Source organism: Simochromis diagramma, unplaced genomic scaffold (assembly GCF_900408965.1).
Source record: "Simochromis diagramma unplaced genomic scaffold, fSimDia1.1 OVJJ01000302.1, whole genome shotgun sequence".
Lineage (NCBI taxonomy): Eukaryota > Metazoa > Chordata > Actinopteri > Cichliformes > Cichlidae > Simochromis > Simochromis diagramma.
In genome coordinates, this window is record NW_024386792.1 from 3,070,336 (window position 1) to 3,085,294 (window position 14,959).

Below are 14,959 nucleotides of genomic sequence, written 5' to 3' on the forward strand. Positions count from 1 at the left end.
CCAGCTTGTCGCTAGGTGAGACTATAACCCCCCCACCCATCCACCGCTGGGTGAAATGAGACGTGCACGAAGGGGAGGAAGGGGGAGCATTGCTCCTAATGACAAGTGCTGGAAAGCTCAGACTGTCGAGAAAGCCCGACTTCAAAGGGGCGAATGAGAAAAGAGAGAGACGGCAAACACACAGGCGGGCGTAAAGCGTGAGAACAGAGAGCTGGGCGAGGGCGTCTGAGGGAGCAGAATATAAAGACTTCATCGGAAGCCGGATGCCCTCAAACACTTTCAAGGAAACACCTTGGTGCTCGAGTCCACTTACAAAGAGCGCACGGTACACTGTCCAAACTCTCGTTCTCACCTTTTGAAGCCTGCAGGACTCTGCATGTGATGTATAATTAAGAAAATGTGCGGCTGGTTGCTGGCGTTTTGTAATGCTATGCACTGTACTTTGATTGATAATAATGATGGTAGCCCCCGGCTGTGTGAAACGACTTGCATGATGATGTGCAGCACACAAAACTGATCAAAGCTCCTAAATATGAAATGTGAAGATTAATGTTTGAAATGAGGGTGAGAGAAATAAAGAAAGTGGCTTCACCATAGAAACTGCAAATGAGCGCATGAGTGCGAGGCTGGTGTTTTACAGAAATAGGCTCTCTTCTTTCTCAGGGAGGACTCCTCCAAATCCCACTGAACGAAGGAGTCCATAAGGGACTCCCCCCAGTGGACTGAGATGTATGTGACTGGTTTGCTCAACACACAATATAGATGCTGCGGGCCTGTTCAGAGCAGATTCTGTGGATGTTTTCTGTGCAGCTGGTGACTGCCAGAGCCTTGGGATAATGAGGCCCGGGATAAGACGACTGTGAAGAGGGATTGGTGGAATCTGCAGCAGAGTGTTGGCAGGCTTGTGCTGTCTGAGCCCGGCTCTTACACCAACTGCACCGGAGGACGACTCGTTCACACGAGGGGAGGGTGGGGAGGAAGGCAGAGGAGGCCCATTAGTGTGAAAGGAACAGGAAAGACAAAAACACCCACACTAATGGCAAAACATTCGTCCTTAAAACGTGTTAGATCTCTCAGCGTCGCCTGCCACTTACCTAAGAGACAGGAAGCAGTACAGAGGGATGTCAGTCAGGCGGTGAGTGGGATGAGACGATCTGCCAGCACACGAGATGAGTTGACATCACCAAACATACTGTATCTTGTCAGAATCAGAGGAGCAGCAGAACGGTGTCCTGATTTCGGCTGTTTTGCTGTTTCGCATAAGTTTTACTTGAATTTTGTTTTGTTTTTTTGTCAAAAAGCAGACAAGCTTTTCGGTGCAGGACTGTAGTGTTGTGCATCACTCTGGAACAATTTCACATCTGGTGGCTAACAATTTGTTGTTTTGTTTATCTGGTTTTTGGTAATTTTGTGTCTCTTTACCTCCAACAACGAAAAAAGAGTTCCCTCGCTTCACTGCAAACTTTGACACTAGGGCTGTAGTGAGTAAAAGAAAATTCTAGTTGATTGAAACTGTACCCAATGATAGCAGGGAAAAACCTGTCAGTGTTATCTCTAGATGACCTAAATCAGCCATGGTCACCTGAGTCTGTCACATACCTTACATTAATTATAAGTAAAATGCTTTCTAGCGTATGAAATCTTTTAACCTAGTTATTTGACACTGAAATGTTAAAAGGGAACTATTATGCTCATCTGACGCTCCACTGCAGTGGCCTCGCATGAGTCATTGTTTATAATATTCTTATTTAATTAATTTTCTCAGATTTTCAGTCCACTGTTGTAGCTCATCTCCACGTCTCCTTTTAGGCTTGCTTACTTCTGATTGGCTGCCCCCTACAAACACAATGGCAGGTGGGTGGGGTTCTGTGTGCCTGAGATGACCATATTAAGCATATCCCCTCTCACTGACATCACGCAGAGCCAAACGTAGAAAAAAAAGTTAAGTGTTTAACTCTTTCCCTCATTAAGATGACATCTGATGACCTCCTCTGTACTCAATGAAGACTCAAAAAGGCCTAAAATATGACAGAAACCACTAGGTTCAGAAAAGAGCTTCAAGGGTTACTCCTACTACTCCTACTAGTCAAACCAAGACTTAAACCAGCATGAAACATGAGTTTTTGTTGCTCATACTCTCATTACTTTGGTTAATGTGAGCCCTCGGCATTTTAAAGATGAATCAGCCTATGAAAACCATTCAGCATCATCTCTGGTATGTCCATGACAGAGCAGTGCAGTGCAGCCCCTAACATTTAGATTGCTCCCATTATGACCACTTGCACTGGGTGAATTCAGTTATTTCGTCACGGACCTTGAACCTATGCAGGGAGCGAACATGAACTTCTGTTCGAGGTTGACCCAAATTTGGTGTCAAGGATCACTGTTGAAAGTGAGAGCTGAGTTTTAGCTTTGAGCAACAGCAGAGTAGCTTCCAGGTGAAGAGTACACCGACTCCGAGCCTGCAGGCAGCGCCTCAGGTGAGAAGCGAGACCAGGAGCGTGCTCCGCCTTTTTTTTAAAAAAAACTTGAGACTTTCACTGCATAGCTCCTCTCTAATGTCCCAAAGCATCTGAGGGAGAACATCCAACACTTTTGGTCGCACAAACACAATCTTCGCTCCTGTCTAGCACACGACCCAGAATTGGCTTCTTATGATTTTTTTTTTTTTTGTGAAAACAAATAAAGACAAAAATAAAGGAATAACATAACTGCTCCACAGGCTGGGCACTTGCCAATATTCATGGGAAGACAGAAACATATCAAATGGTGACTCAGCACAGGAACTGAGCAATGATAAACAAAAAGTGATATAATTTTTGCATTTCGATGAGAGAAGAAGAAATAACTGCAGCTGCTGCTTTTTTATTAGATAAAAGGCAACTTCTTTAATCGAGAAACCATGGTAGACAGTTAATAAGTTATCAATTTAAATATTGATAACTTATTATGATATTGGTGCCATAGGAGCAATACTTTGTTTCTGTCTTCTAAGTTCAGTATGTAGCTCACAGAACTGTATGAAATACTTTGTTTAATTAAAAAAACATACCCCAAACATGCACTGTGAAAAATATCTGAATCTTTTTGTGTTGACTGTCACATCTTTTTTTATTTATAGCCTGTAGCACATTTAAACAACAGAATCTGATCCAAAGTGCTTTAGAGACTGGCACATTTACACTCCAGGTTTCCAAAAAAACAAGTTTCAAAATACATGAAAAGCTGAAAGGTCATTAAAATCTGAATTTGTAAATGACTCATCTCATGACACACTGCTCTCCCATACACGAGCTGCTTTTATCGGTTAAAAATATCAGTATTGGCATTACTGGCCCCGTGTCGATACTTGGTGTCAATGTGTGCAGTATCGCACAGCCCTACAGCTGAAATCTCCACTAAGTCCAAATTTCATACAAAAGCAAACTGGCAATTGTCCCATCAGTGAGAGTGCCCCATCCTATTGGCTGAAGGAGCACATATTAACAAACCAACCAGCCAGCCCTGCAGACTATAGGCCACAGTCTCCCCATTTCGTTTAAATTGGGCACTCTGCAGAGAGTTCAGTCAGACTGAACTCCAGCTCTTCAAAGGCATTTTGACAGATGGCTGAAATTGACCTCCCATCCAAGAAATACTGTTTCTCAACATTTTTGTTTTATAACTTCAGTACAAAGCAGCAGAAAGGAAGGAATGCTGGCTGGGTGGAGGAGGATGGGTGGTGGAGCACCAGGGGGTGGCCAATCAGATTAGGACAGGAGCCTGTGATACCCACGGCCACCCTTTTTTTTTTTTGCCTCGTCTCTGAAAGGCTCTATCGAATTATTCTGACAGTTATGAGGCAGGCGCAGAGCAGATGGCATCAGGGGAATAGATAGACGATGATGCTGCCGCTGCAGCTCGTGTCTCCCAAATGAATAAAAAGCAGGATGTTTCATCACATCTTCGCATTTGTACAGTAAGAGATTCTTTTTTTTAACGTGCGTATGAATGACATTGTTCACATTTTCGGTTGCTTCAAACCGAGGCAGCTTCTATTGATCAAAAACATTAACTTCCTCAACAAAAACACAAATTTAGCACTCCCCTTTTCTGTTGCAGTGCAGTACCATTCATTACTGTCTCTCATTTATAGCTTCCCCTTGAACCAAAGGGAATGATTAAAAAGGCTCCCATTGGTTGGAGAGTTTCTGAGTCTGTAGTTGCCCCAGACTTCAATCAGCCTCTAATTGAAAAGTTATAATGAGGTTCAGCCGAGCTCCGCTGCAGCACTCCGGCTTGACTCCGGTTCCACATCGAGCACGTCTCCCGGAACAAAGCGAAGACGCAGGCATTTGAATCTTCACACGCATGCACACCTCCCCCCGTGGAAACAGATCTTCATGAGGAGGTTTTTTAATTTTTATCAGGCTTCAAATGAAGTGACATTAAAGCCTGAATTGATGCAAATTGAAAGCACAAAAGCAGTTTGTGTTTTTCATTTTGCTGCACATGTAATTAGTTGGAGTCCATTCAGAGTCACAGAGGAAACCGCAGGAAAAACAATGCATACATATTGCATTAGGGAGCAGACGGCCGGGGAGGAGCATCATTAATCAAAGATCCATAAACACGGCTCGTAATGTTAATTCAGCACTTATTTTCAAAGCCGCGGACACATGTAATGAGCAGTCTATTTTATGCAGTCCTCCTAGAAAAATGGTGAAAGATCCGAGGCCAGATACCTGTTAAATTACCAATCACTACAAACGGCAGAGTTCACTTCTTTTTTTCTTTTTTCTTTTGCTGTCTACTTAGTCTTCCTGCACAGAAACATGAGTTCTACAATCCTCAGTGTAATGAAAGTAGTATGTCAGCCTGGATTCTTTTATTTTCCCCTCGAGCTCCAGCAAGGCTCTGTTGGTATTCTTCACATGTCTCATGCTGGTGCTGTAGCTTTGAGGTGTGTGTGTGTGTGTGCATACATATGTATGTATATGTGTGTCTGTGTTTCTTTTTATTGTAGAGGTGCTCCAGATGAAGGCGAGCTGCCTTCCTTCGGGCATCACAGCAACACAGGAGGTAAACAATCAATTGCCACTCGCCTGTGTCGCCTCAAATTAATTTCCCAATGATCACCTCCAGGTATCTACCGCTGCTGTTTTTCCCCCTCTGCCGATCTATAATGTAAACACTTTGCAGCAGCTGCACATGTGTGTATGAGACGGACTGCAGCAAGCAAAAGCTCATCGAAAAATCATCACCCCTGTGTGTTGAGCGAAGGGAAGCAAGAAAAGAAGGGGAAGAAGTGCAGGAGATTACTGTGGGCTTTTTTTTGACTGAGAACAACCTTTCTTGGACAAGGGTGGTGCCGACTCACATGTTAAAGCCCTAACGAGACACACCAGTCATTGTGCTGTATGCACAGGATCCTCTCCTGTGTGTATGAGCTCTTCAAAAACTCAATGGCTCATTGCTGTGAACACAGCTTAGTCGTATAGTTACAGTATTATTTCCTGCTTCAGTGCACATCAGCTCGCTGGACCTTTTCTTTCTTATAAAAGCAGCGACACAGATCCCAAAGTGAGGCAACATGGATTCACAGTGTTTTCTTGTACATCTTCCAAATCACGGTGAGTCATTGCTCATCTCCATCCCCAATATCCTGTTGGCATCCTGCCAGAGAGGATGAGAAATAAGAAAAAAAAAAAACTACAAGAAAAAGAGAGTAGAGGGAAGCAGCCAGCTCAAACTATCATAAGTCCAAATGAATCTATTACCATAACTCTAACAGCCATTCAGTTTTTTCTTTCATATCTCTGTGCTCGGGGGCAACGTTTGGAGCCTTTCCTACCCATCTCCATTACGCTGAGCTTGTCAGCCAGCAAGCCAAGCAGAACAAGGAAGGAGGAACAGCGGTCATAATGAGATAGACGATAACAAAGCGGAGGACAGAAATGGCAGTGACAGAGTGAGAAGATCAAAACAGCCCCAACAGCCTGAAATGAAGTGCTGTCATCCCTCACAAGGCCGGGCTTCTGCAAGAAAATCATAAACTTTAAACAAAGGAAATGACAATTAGCGAGGTTTTCATCGTCTCATGTTGCCTGCCCATGTTTGGAGCAATTTGGAGCACTGTTCTAACACTTCACTTCACAAAAACTATGAATTAAACATGGCCTCTTACCACCCTGGTGGATATTTGATGAGGATCAAAAACATTGCTGACGTGTTGTTATGTGATATTTGCTTAAACTAGTGGCCACCGGTCTTGGGGATTTTACAATGATGAGTGATTAACTGGGAGGTGAAACGAGCCTCGCTGTTGCTGATTTTCTCCAGTGTTATTGCCTTCAGCTATTGTAACACTGGTGAGAAATTATTCATTTGCAGCACAGAAATAAATTTAATCAGTGCTTATGCTTCCAGCCTTCCTGTTCCCCTTGTGTCATTACTCCTCTTTTGGATTCGGTCTGATGTGTGTGGTGCCTCCAAAACCTTTCGGTCTCTTTTGCTTGCAGCTTCTGCCACAGTCCGTCACAGGCCACTGATCCTCACGCTTCCACCTGTTACCTGCAAGCCCTCCTTCAAGGCTGCAGAGATGAGGCAGTTCTTTCCACCACAATAAGAGGTCATGGGGGGGAAAAAATGGCGCCCCTTATTCCATTCTCAGTGAAGGCGTTCCAGTGTCCAGTCAAAGCCCTAAGCGCTGACTGAATCTGATGTGACATTCATGATCAGTGCCCGAGTGAAATGTCACTGTTTTAGAGCGCTGTTAATTGTGAGTACTTCCCACAGGAAAGCCCGCAGAATCGCTGACTTACAGAATGTGTCGTGAAAGGGCCCAAAAAGTCAACCAGCAGGCCCTGGAGCACGAGGGGAATTCACAGAGGCACAGCTTTGAGTCCTTGTAGACCGAATCTGAGTTCACGATGACATTTGCAAAAATCAGAAAAATAAAGGAGAAGAAAACAAGCCCATTAGAAAAGAAGAAGCGGAAAGAAAAAAGAAGAACAAAAGTGAGTGATGTGCCTAAATACAGCAAACTCTGGCAAAAAGCAGCTAAACCTGGCTTAACTTTTGCCTCTGTGCAATCCATTATCAACAAAAATCACCAATCGAACTTGTTCAAGAGCCAACTTCTGGCAGATCAGCCCCAGCATTGCACCTTTTTGCTGATGGATGTTGTGCGGCATGACTTTTTCCACAGTTGACCTTAAAATATTGCACACAGAAGATTAAGGAAACCGTCAATGGGACATTTTCAAAGTCCTGCTTAATCCTGTTCAGTCATGGATCTGTTTCTCAAATCCTGAGCATCCTGGATTGTTAACTCCACTGGGCTTAGCTGGTTGAGTCAATACAACTGGTTTTATTGTGGTTATATTCCTATGTAAAACCAAAGTTGCTGAAGACCTACATCATTTTGCAGTGAAATCCCCTTCCTGCAGTGGCTACATCAATATTTGTGAAGTTCTTTTTCAGATCTATGGAGTTCTGGCTGGAGTCTGAATGTAAGGATTTATGCTTAACGGGAATTTCTATGTATGAGAAACAGATTTTCATAGTTCATTGTTGTATTATCACTAGTAGATTCTATGTAGTTAACAACTTGACCCTGCAGACTGACTCCACCTTATTGCGTTTTTTTATCCCCTGGATGTAGCTTTGAAGACGCCAACAGTCCAGATCCCCCCTCTGTTCCAAAGCCAACAAGATCCCATGTTCCCTGCACAAGTTAACAATAACTACTGGCATAAAAATCAGTCTCCAATTATTGTTTGTTACAAGTAACACATAGCATGAATTATACTACTTTGCAACACTGATAAGTGGTTTGAGACCCTTTGTTTTCTGACTTACATGCACCATTTGTACCACCAAACTTGGTTTTAAAATATACTAGAGAGAGCTTCCAAGCTCTACATGAGCCCACACAACCTCAGCGACAGTGCCTGAAAGTCAAAGTTGATGTGCAGTCGAGATCAGCGCTTCAGGAACTGTGGCCGATGCAATATTGATGGTCAGGTCTAAATAATGAATTCAAAAGAAGAACAAAATGTGCAGCGGCAAATGTTTCTGAAAATACAGCAAAAATAAAACTGTGAAATCAATGAATTATCTATAGCTGTTCATTATATCCTCCAATATTTCCAAAATAGTCTTCTGGTGGCAAAACATTATTTCAAGAAATAGCCTAGTTTTTCGGTCTTTGTTCCTGTATTCCCCTTTTCTTTCTAATCATCTGCTCGATGGCAGGCAGGACTGCTGTATCCCTTTGCAGTTTGCCTTATACAATAGCAAACGTACAGTATCAGAGCCCTAAAATGGAACACAATGGTGTCCCCAGATAAAAGCCCCCAAATTGGCATCCATGGATGAGGAACAACGGTATGTGTTTCTAGCCCGACTGTCTCTGTTTCTGACAGCTGTGTCTGTTTCACAGGCCTCATTATGAGCCTCTCTGTCTTTCTCCTATTTTTTTTCTTCCTCTTTCTATCCCGGTGACTGGACCCGATCTTCTTTGCAGGTCCATCTACTGCCCTGATTGGCAGGTAATTACTACCCAGGTGACAGCAACCCATTCCAAGAGTTGAGAGGTCATCAGGCTGTTTTTTGGTGCACAGAGTTTTCCTGGACCTACTAAAGTTCTTAGAGCTGCTCTCCCCTCATGAGATAACAGCGAGCGGTAACCATGCAGAGCTGTTAGTTCGGCCTTTATGTGCATGGCGTTGTCAGATATGCTCCCATCCACATCTTCTCGAGCTATCTTTGATCCCGTAACTGAAAGACAGCAAGAGGGAAAGGGCTTGTTTTCTGTCTTAACCATTGTTATTACAGCAGAGGAGGCGGGCAATTGCTCTGATTCAAGTGCATGTGAGGTTATGTCGAAAAATACTGTAAGTGGATGAGGGAAAGGGAAAAGCAAAGCAGGAGGAAAACAAAGCCTGGAGAAAAAGTCTGTCAACAACGAGATAGTGGATTAAAGTGACAGTTTAAAGTCACAGTAAATTGGTATTTTGAAGGGATCTTTCTTGTAGGGAGGGAGCTCAAAAAGTAGTTGGACTGTAAAAAAACACTGAAAAAGCTTGGAAGTAGTACACAAAACTTAACTGGTGATATAGCTAAGCCGATTCTGTGAGATCTGTGCTGACTTTATTGGTCAAAATCTTGACTGTAAACTATATTCAAGGGGCATTTATTTTACTAGTTTAACCTGTTCGGGGCAGCTGAGCAAGCTGTAAATATAACATTTACATATACATTTGTTCACGTTCACGCAAAAACTCCAGGGGCTAAAAAATGAATTGTGCTCAAACCTGCAGGTTCCTGATTAGCCACTTGAGACTGGTTCTAAAGTCTCTGTTTACAGCAGGGATAAACATGGCTACAGGAATATGATTAATTTAGAGCTGTCGGCGTTAAACTCGTTAAAATGACGTTAACGCCATAACCGCATTAACGTGGCAAATCTCCATTAGCGAGTTAACGCGGTTCACGTCGTGCAGCCCCTCGCACAGGGAGACCCGCGTTAACGGCGATCCACTATTCAAACGCAGCCACGTTAAACTGGGGTTTTGCATCAGTGATTTTTGTAACATACACTGTAATCTACGCTGTCACCTACTTCGCAACCAACACCCTAATCTACACCACAACCTTAAACTGTAATCTACATTGTAACGTATACGGTAATCCCCTCTCCAGAAATGTAACTAAAGGTTCTTTAAAAACTTTTCCCACATAAATACAAATGCTGACCACGTTACATGCTCTATGCAGATTCACTGCAGAAGTATAAATCATTAAATTCAGCAGACAAAGAGCTTAGATGTGGACTTGTCTGGGCAATTGATAAATGTAACTCCTTTTAAACCTCTCTTTAGCTCTGATGGAAACTCCTGCGCAGTGTTCTCCGGCTTGTAGCTAAGTTTATCCATCTGCTCTATGCTTATTAGCAAAAAAGAAAAAAAAGAGGTGTTTATTGTGAAATAAAAAATAATAATTGGAGAGCTTAATATTTAACATAAAAACCTTGCTAAGTAGAGCTGTCATGTAACACACATAAAGAACACCATACATTTACCACAAAAATAATGTTAAGAATCAAAACTAAATGGAGTTTGACGTGAAAAGGAAAATATGCAAGGCGGTATTCTCTCATAACATTTCTTTCCTCAAGCCCATTTTCCCAGCGTGTACACAAAATGTCATGGATTTACCAGGCAGCCTGTTTATACTCAATTTCTGTTTCTTGGCTTTTTTATCTTGTTAAGCGCTATAATTGTTGTCTGTGTGATCTGGTCAGGTTTTGCTGCCCGCTACCCCTCATTTATCTCTTTCACTAAATTAACACATTAAACCAGGATCCTGCAGCTACATTTGTTGTTCAACGACCCATTAGCCGCTAATTTAGCATTAGCTTCTCAGCAGTAACACTGGCACCAGCTTGGTGACGATGATTCCAACTAACAAAACTGCTCTTTCGTCTGTAGATAAAGACGAGCAGAGCTTCAGGACTTGTTTAGCAAAGGCCTTGTGTGGAAATTTTAATTTTAGTTTCTGAACATTATGAATATATACTTAGAAACAGCTGTGCCTGTGAACAAGCAAGAGTTAAATCACCCTGTAACTACGTGAAACTTGTCAGCAAGACGCCCTTGTGATATTTTCAGAGCGACGGCAGCAAGTTGTGTCTCTTCTTTCTACTCAGTGTACTGTTATTGCACACTTGGACTTTGGTTGCATAAGACTCAGTAGCCTTTATTTAGCCAGAGAAGGCTCTCATTTGAGGTGCAGCATGAATGATGCAGAGCTCAGAATGACGCACGCAGACACAAAAGCAGTGGAAAGGTTTCCCACCACGGCCACCACTTAGGGCACAAACAGTCGCCGCCATGCTGGCACAGACGGCACCTCGAGTCCCCTCGCAGCAAGTAGATCAAAATAAGCTCTCATTTTAGAGGCTCAGGTGCATAATTCAAGAAGCAGATATTCAAGCATGAAAGCGGAGCTCACAGAAATGTGCTTTTGCTTTTAAAACATCACTCTTTGAGTTAAACATTGATGCTCCTCAGATGCTAAAAAGGCACACAGACCAGCAGACACAGACACACACATGCGAGGGTGTGGTGGAAGTTGAGGCATCCACTTCCACAGACCAACACCACAGAACATTTTGGAAACTGCTGACTGTTCCCGGCCACAACCACGCCGCCATCCAAAACCATCATTTACCAACAAGATGGTGCCTTTTGCACCAGCTAACCCTAATACTTTACTCCCACACATGCTGACAGTGCTATTATCATCTAAAATTACAGTACACTTCCTTCCCTACGGTCTATTTGTAAAAGCAACACCAGCCTCTAAATTCTCTCATTTAGCCCCGTGATGCATCTGCATGTAACAATAGCAAGACACAGAAGGATGGGGTCTTCATCAGAAAGCGCCCTGCGTCCTGATTGATATGCACCAACTGTCCTCATACAGGCTGCTACTTCTACTGCTGCTGCTGCACTGGGATGGAAAAAAAATAAGAAAAAAAAGGCAGGCGAGCACCGAGCTACAGCACAGAGACACAGATGAAAAGCCCACAGCTTACTCTATGATCCAGCTTCTCCGATGAGCCCAAGGAAAACAGAACACTCTAAGCTAAACAGACCTGAGGATGTGAAATCATTAATCTCATGTAAACCAGCTTAATTGATGCCTCGCCTCTTCTCGGATACGAGTCGGTCCTTGATTTATGCTTCCCTGTGCTACGAGATTAGAAAGGTTAAAGAGATCCTCTGTGGAAGTGACTGTACTTGACAGGAGTCTTTGATCTGTGGCAAGAGAATGACAATTTGCCCCCGGAGACACAAGAAAGAGAAATACAGTGATCATTGTGTGTTTGTGGAATATTTTGTTTGGCCGTCCATTACTAAAGTTCAGAGCGATCACGCTGACTGGGGTGAAAAAAAAAGAAAGAAAAAAGAATGGAGACGTACACCGCAGCGAGCAGACATCACAGGGTTTGTCAGATGTTTATGAAATTAATCGTCTGTTCCACTTGTTTTGAAGCCGCATGACAGGGAATTATCTCCTTTGTCCTGGTCGTCATCGAACACTTCCAGCATACACACCAATCGGAGCTGTTGCTGCCAGATTAAACAGCCCCTCGTGCTGTATTACCTGCAGTATGGCAGCCCGAACCATGACTTAGCTCATTAAACGCAGACAAAAGGGGCCTTGACGGTTTACATAAACCACAACAGATATGTGCCCCGTAGGCCTAATCAACAACACCAAAACATCTCCTTAATTAACAATCATTAACTTGATGCATCCACTATTAACAGCACCAATTAATTACATACAGAGCTAATGTCTCATAAGTAATTGAAAGCATGGTGGATGGATGAAAGGATAGATGGAGCCGCTCACTGTAGCGCAAGGGGGGCAGAACAGATGGATGTACTTTCGCCTCGTTTTGCTGCGTCAGTTCACGTTCAGTCTCCCGCCCAGACCACTAAACTACACTAATAGGGGTCTGGTGTCAGCAGTCTGGCGGTTGATGGCGACAACTTTGTTTAGGGGAACAAATGAATCTGTCTGAACCTCTGCATGAGCCATCTGTTGAGGGAAACCCGCTTCCACATTGATGGTCAATTTAAACACATGAGGCCCCGGTAAGAGGGCCGGCATCATTAATTTCATTGTGTGTTTAAGAAAGCACAAGTGTCTGCACGCCGCACACACACCTGTGTGTTGTTTTGCAGAAGGAAGCATTTGTTGTAGCAGATGATGATTAAATCTTGGCCCACAATTGTGCTGCTTATTGTTATGATTGCATCCCTGCCACTAAGCCAAACACCTGTATTTCCAGGAAAGGGAAAGCTTTGAAAAACACGCTGTATTACAAAGTTATCTCTACTTCACAATAACTAGGACGAGTAAAAAAAGGGTATTATTGAGACCCCTGACGTTTCCAGGGAAGCAGATAAGCTCCCGTCTCCCTAGATCTAGAGGAAAAAGTCAGTGTCCCTTCAACGCAGGCATTGGTTTGTCATTGCCACTGCACTTGGCTGCATGCTGGTGGGATCTTTCTTATGAAACTCTACACAAGGAACCTTCAGTACATTCAAGCACCTGCCTACAAAGGTGGCCACGGGATCTGGCTCGCACAAAGGATCTGCCTTTTCAGGTGGATTCGATTTGTGGGTCTCGTTCCCATCTCCAAAGTCATCCATCCTGTTCCTGTGATGCTTGAGCTCTTCAGTTCCACGCACCTCCATCCTACTTTCCATGTGGAAAGGTGGAGAGGTAAAACCACTCAAAATCCAGTGGTTCCAAACCCCTACTGCCTGGTTGGGTTATTGATGGCGGCCCGAAGAGTTTCCCGGCTGTTTGACGTTGAAGGGTTGTATACTGGGAGGACAGAGACATTCTGAAGCCAGCCGTCATCCGAGTCTTCCACCAAGCCCATCCTAGCAATCTCTGGTCCGTCAGACACTTGTGTAATTTTTTTACTTACTCTTCTCCTCTGTTTTAAAACCACCATCTTGTGTCTCCCTCCTGTGTGATTACCTGCTCCACCCAAAGTGTGCGTCTACTTGACTCCCTTGTGTAATTAAGCCGTGTGTTTAGTGTTAGTTCTCAACCACATTGTTGATAATTCTGTCTCAGTTTCTTAGTGTTTTGATTGCTTCGTTTTTAGGCTTTGCCTGAGCCCAAACCCTCTGCTTCTTTCTGAACCTTCTTTCCTCAGTAAAGATTTTGAAGTGAGCGTCATCAGTGGTCAATATGCAGGATGAACTATCTGATAAAAATGTAACTAAGAAGAAAAAGAAAAACTTACAAATATGTTTAGAAAAGGCAGGAAGAAAAAAAAGCCCCAAACTCTTTGGGTGGAAAAATATTCTCCCCGCTGCATCACAAAATGTTTTTTAAATTACTTTTTAAAAAGTACTTCCCTGATCTCTGACTATTTGGATCAGTCTATTGAACTTATTATTTCCACGAATCACTAAGCAGATAATTGTTCTGCCAGAGGTTTCTTCCTGTTAGAAGGGAGTTTTTCTTTCCCACTGTTGCCAAAGTGCTTGCTCATAGGGGGTCATATGATTGTTGGGTTCTTCTCTGTATGTATTATTGAAGAGTCTACCTTACAATATAAAGTGCCTTGAGGCGACTGTTGTTTTATATATTTGGAGCTATATAAATAAAACTCAATTGAATTGGTATTAGGTTTTGCTTTCCAAACCATCTACTTATCAAATTCAATAGGGGGTACTGGAGCCTGCTCCAGGTACCAAAAGGTGAGAAGCTGTATACACCCTGGACAGGTTGACCAATTAACCCGTGGAAGGAAGCTGGAGTACCTGGAGAGAACCTAACTAGGGGATAACATGCAGAATCCACACAGAAAGACACAGACAGTGGATTTGAACCCAGGATCTTATCGCTGTGAGGCAACAGTGCTGACCACCATGGTGCCATACTGAAAAAAAATCCAGCTACATTGGAGAAGGAAAGCCTGCTCTGAATACTGTGGTGGTGATGAGAGGCTGGGAAACAGGTGGGCAAACACCCCCGCTGCAGCTGCTGGGAGGCACACCTCTCAAGACCTCCAACCAGCCACTGGACCTGTGAAAGAGTAGGTGGTGAGAAAAGCAGAGCACTAGAGGTAGAGAGCGAGAGAGTTAGAGGAGCAAAAACAGAAAAGCTAGGATAAGGACACTAGCCCCCAGAAACATAGCACATTATTGTTTTTGTTTTTTAACACTCTTCCTATTCCTTTTAATTAAACAGTACTGTGAGGTAGTCTCATCCCTTTATATTCTATTCTAAGAAAATAGGAAATAGATGCAGCATTTTATTGAAACAAACATACATGGAAAATAGTTTATAAGGGAAAAACAGAGTTTGTGCAGTTCTAACAAGCTTGAAAGTCAATATTTGGTATGACCAGCTTTAATATTCAACACTAAGCTCT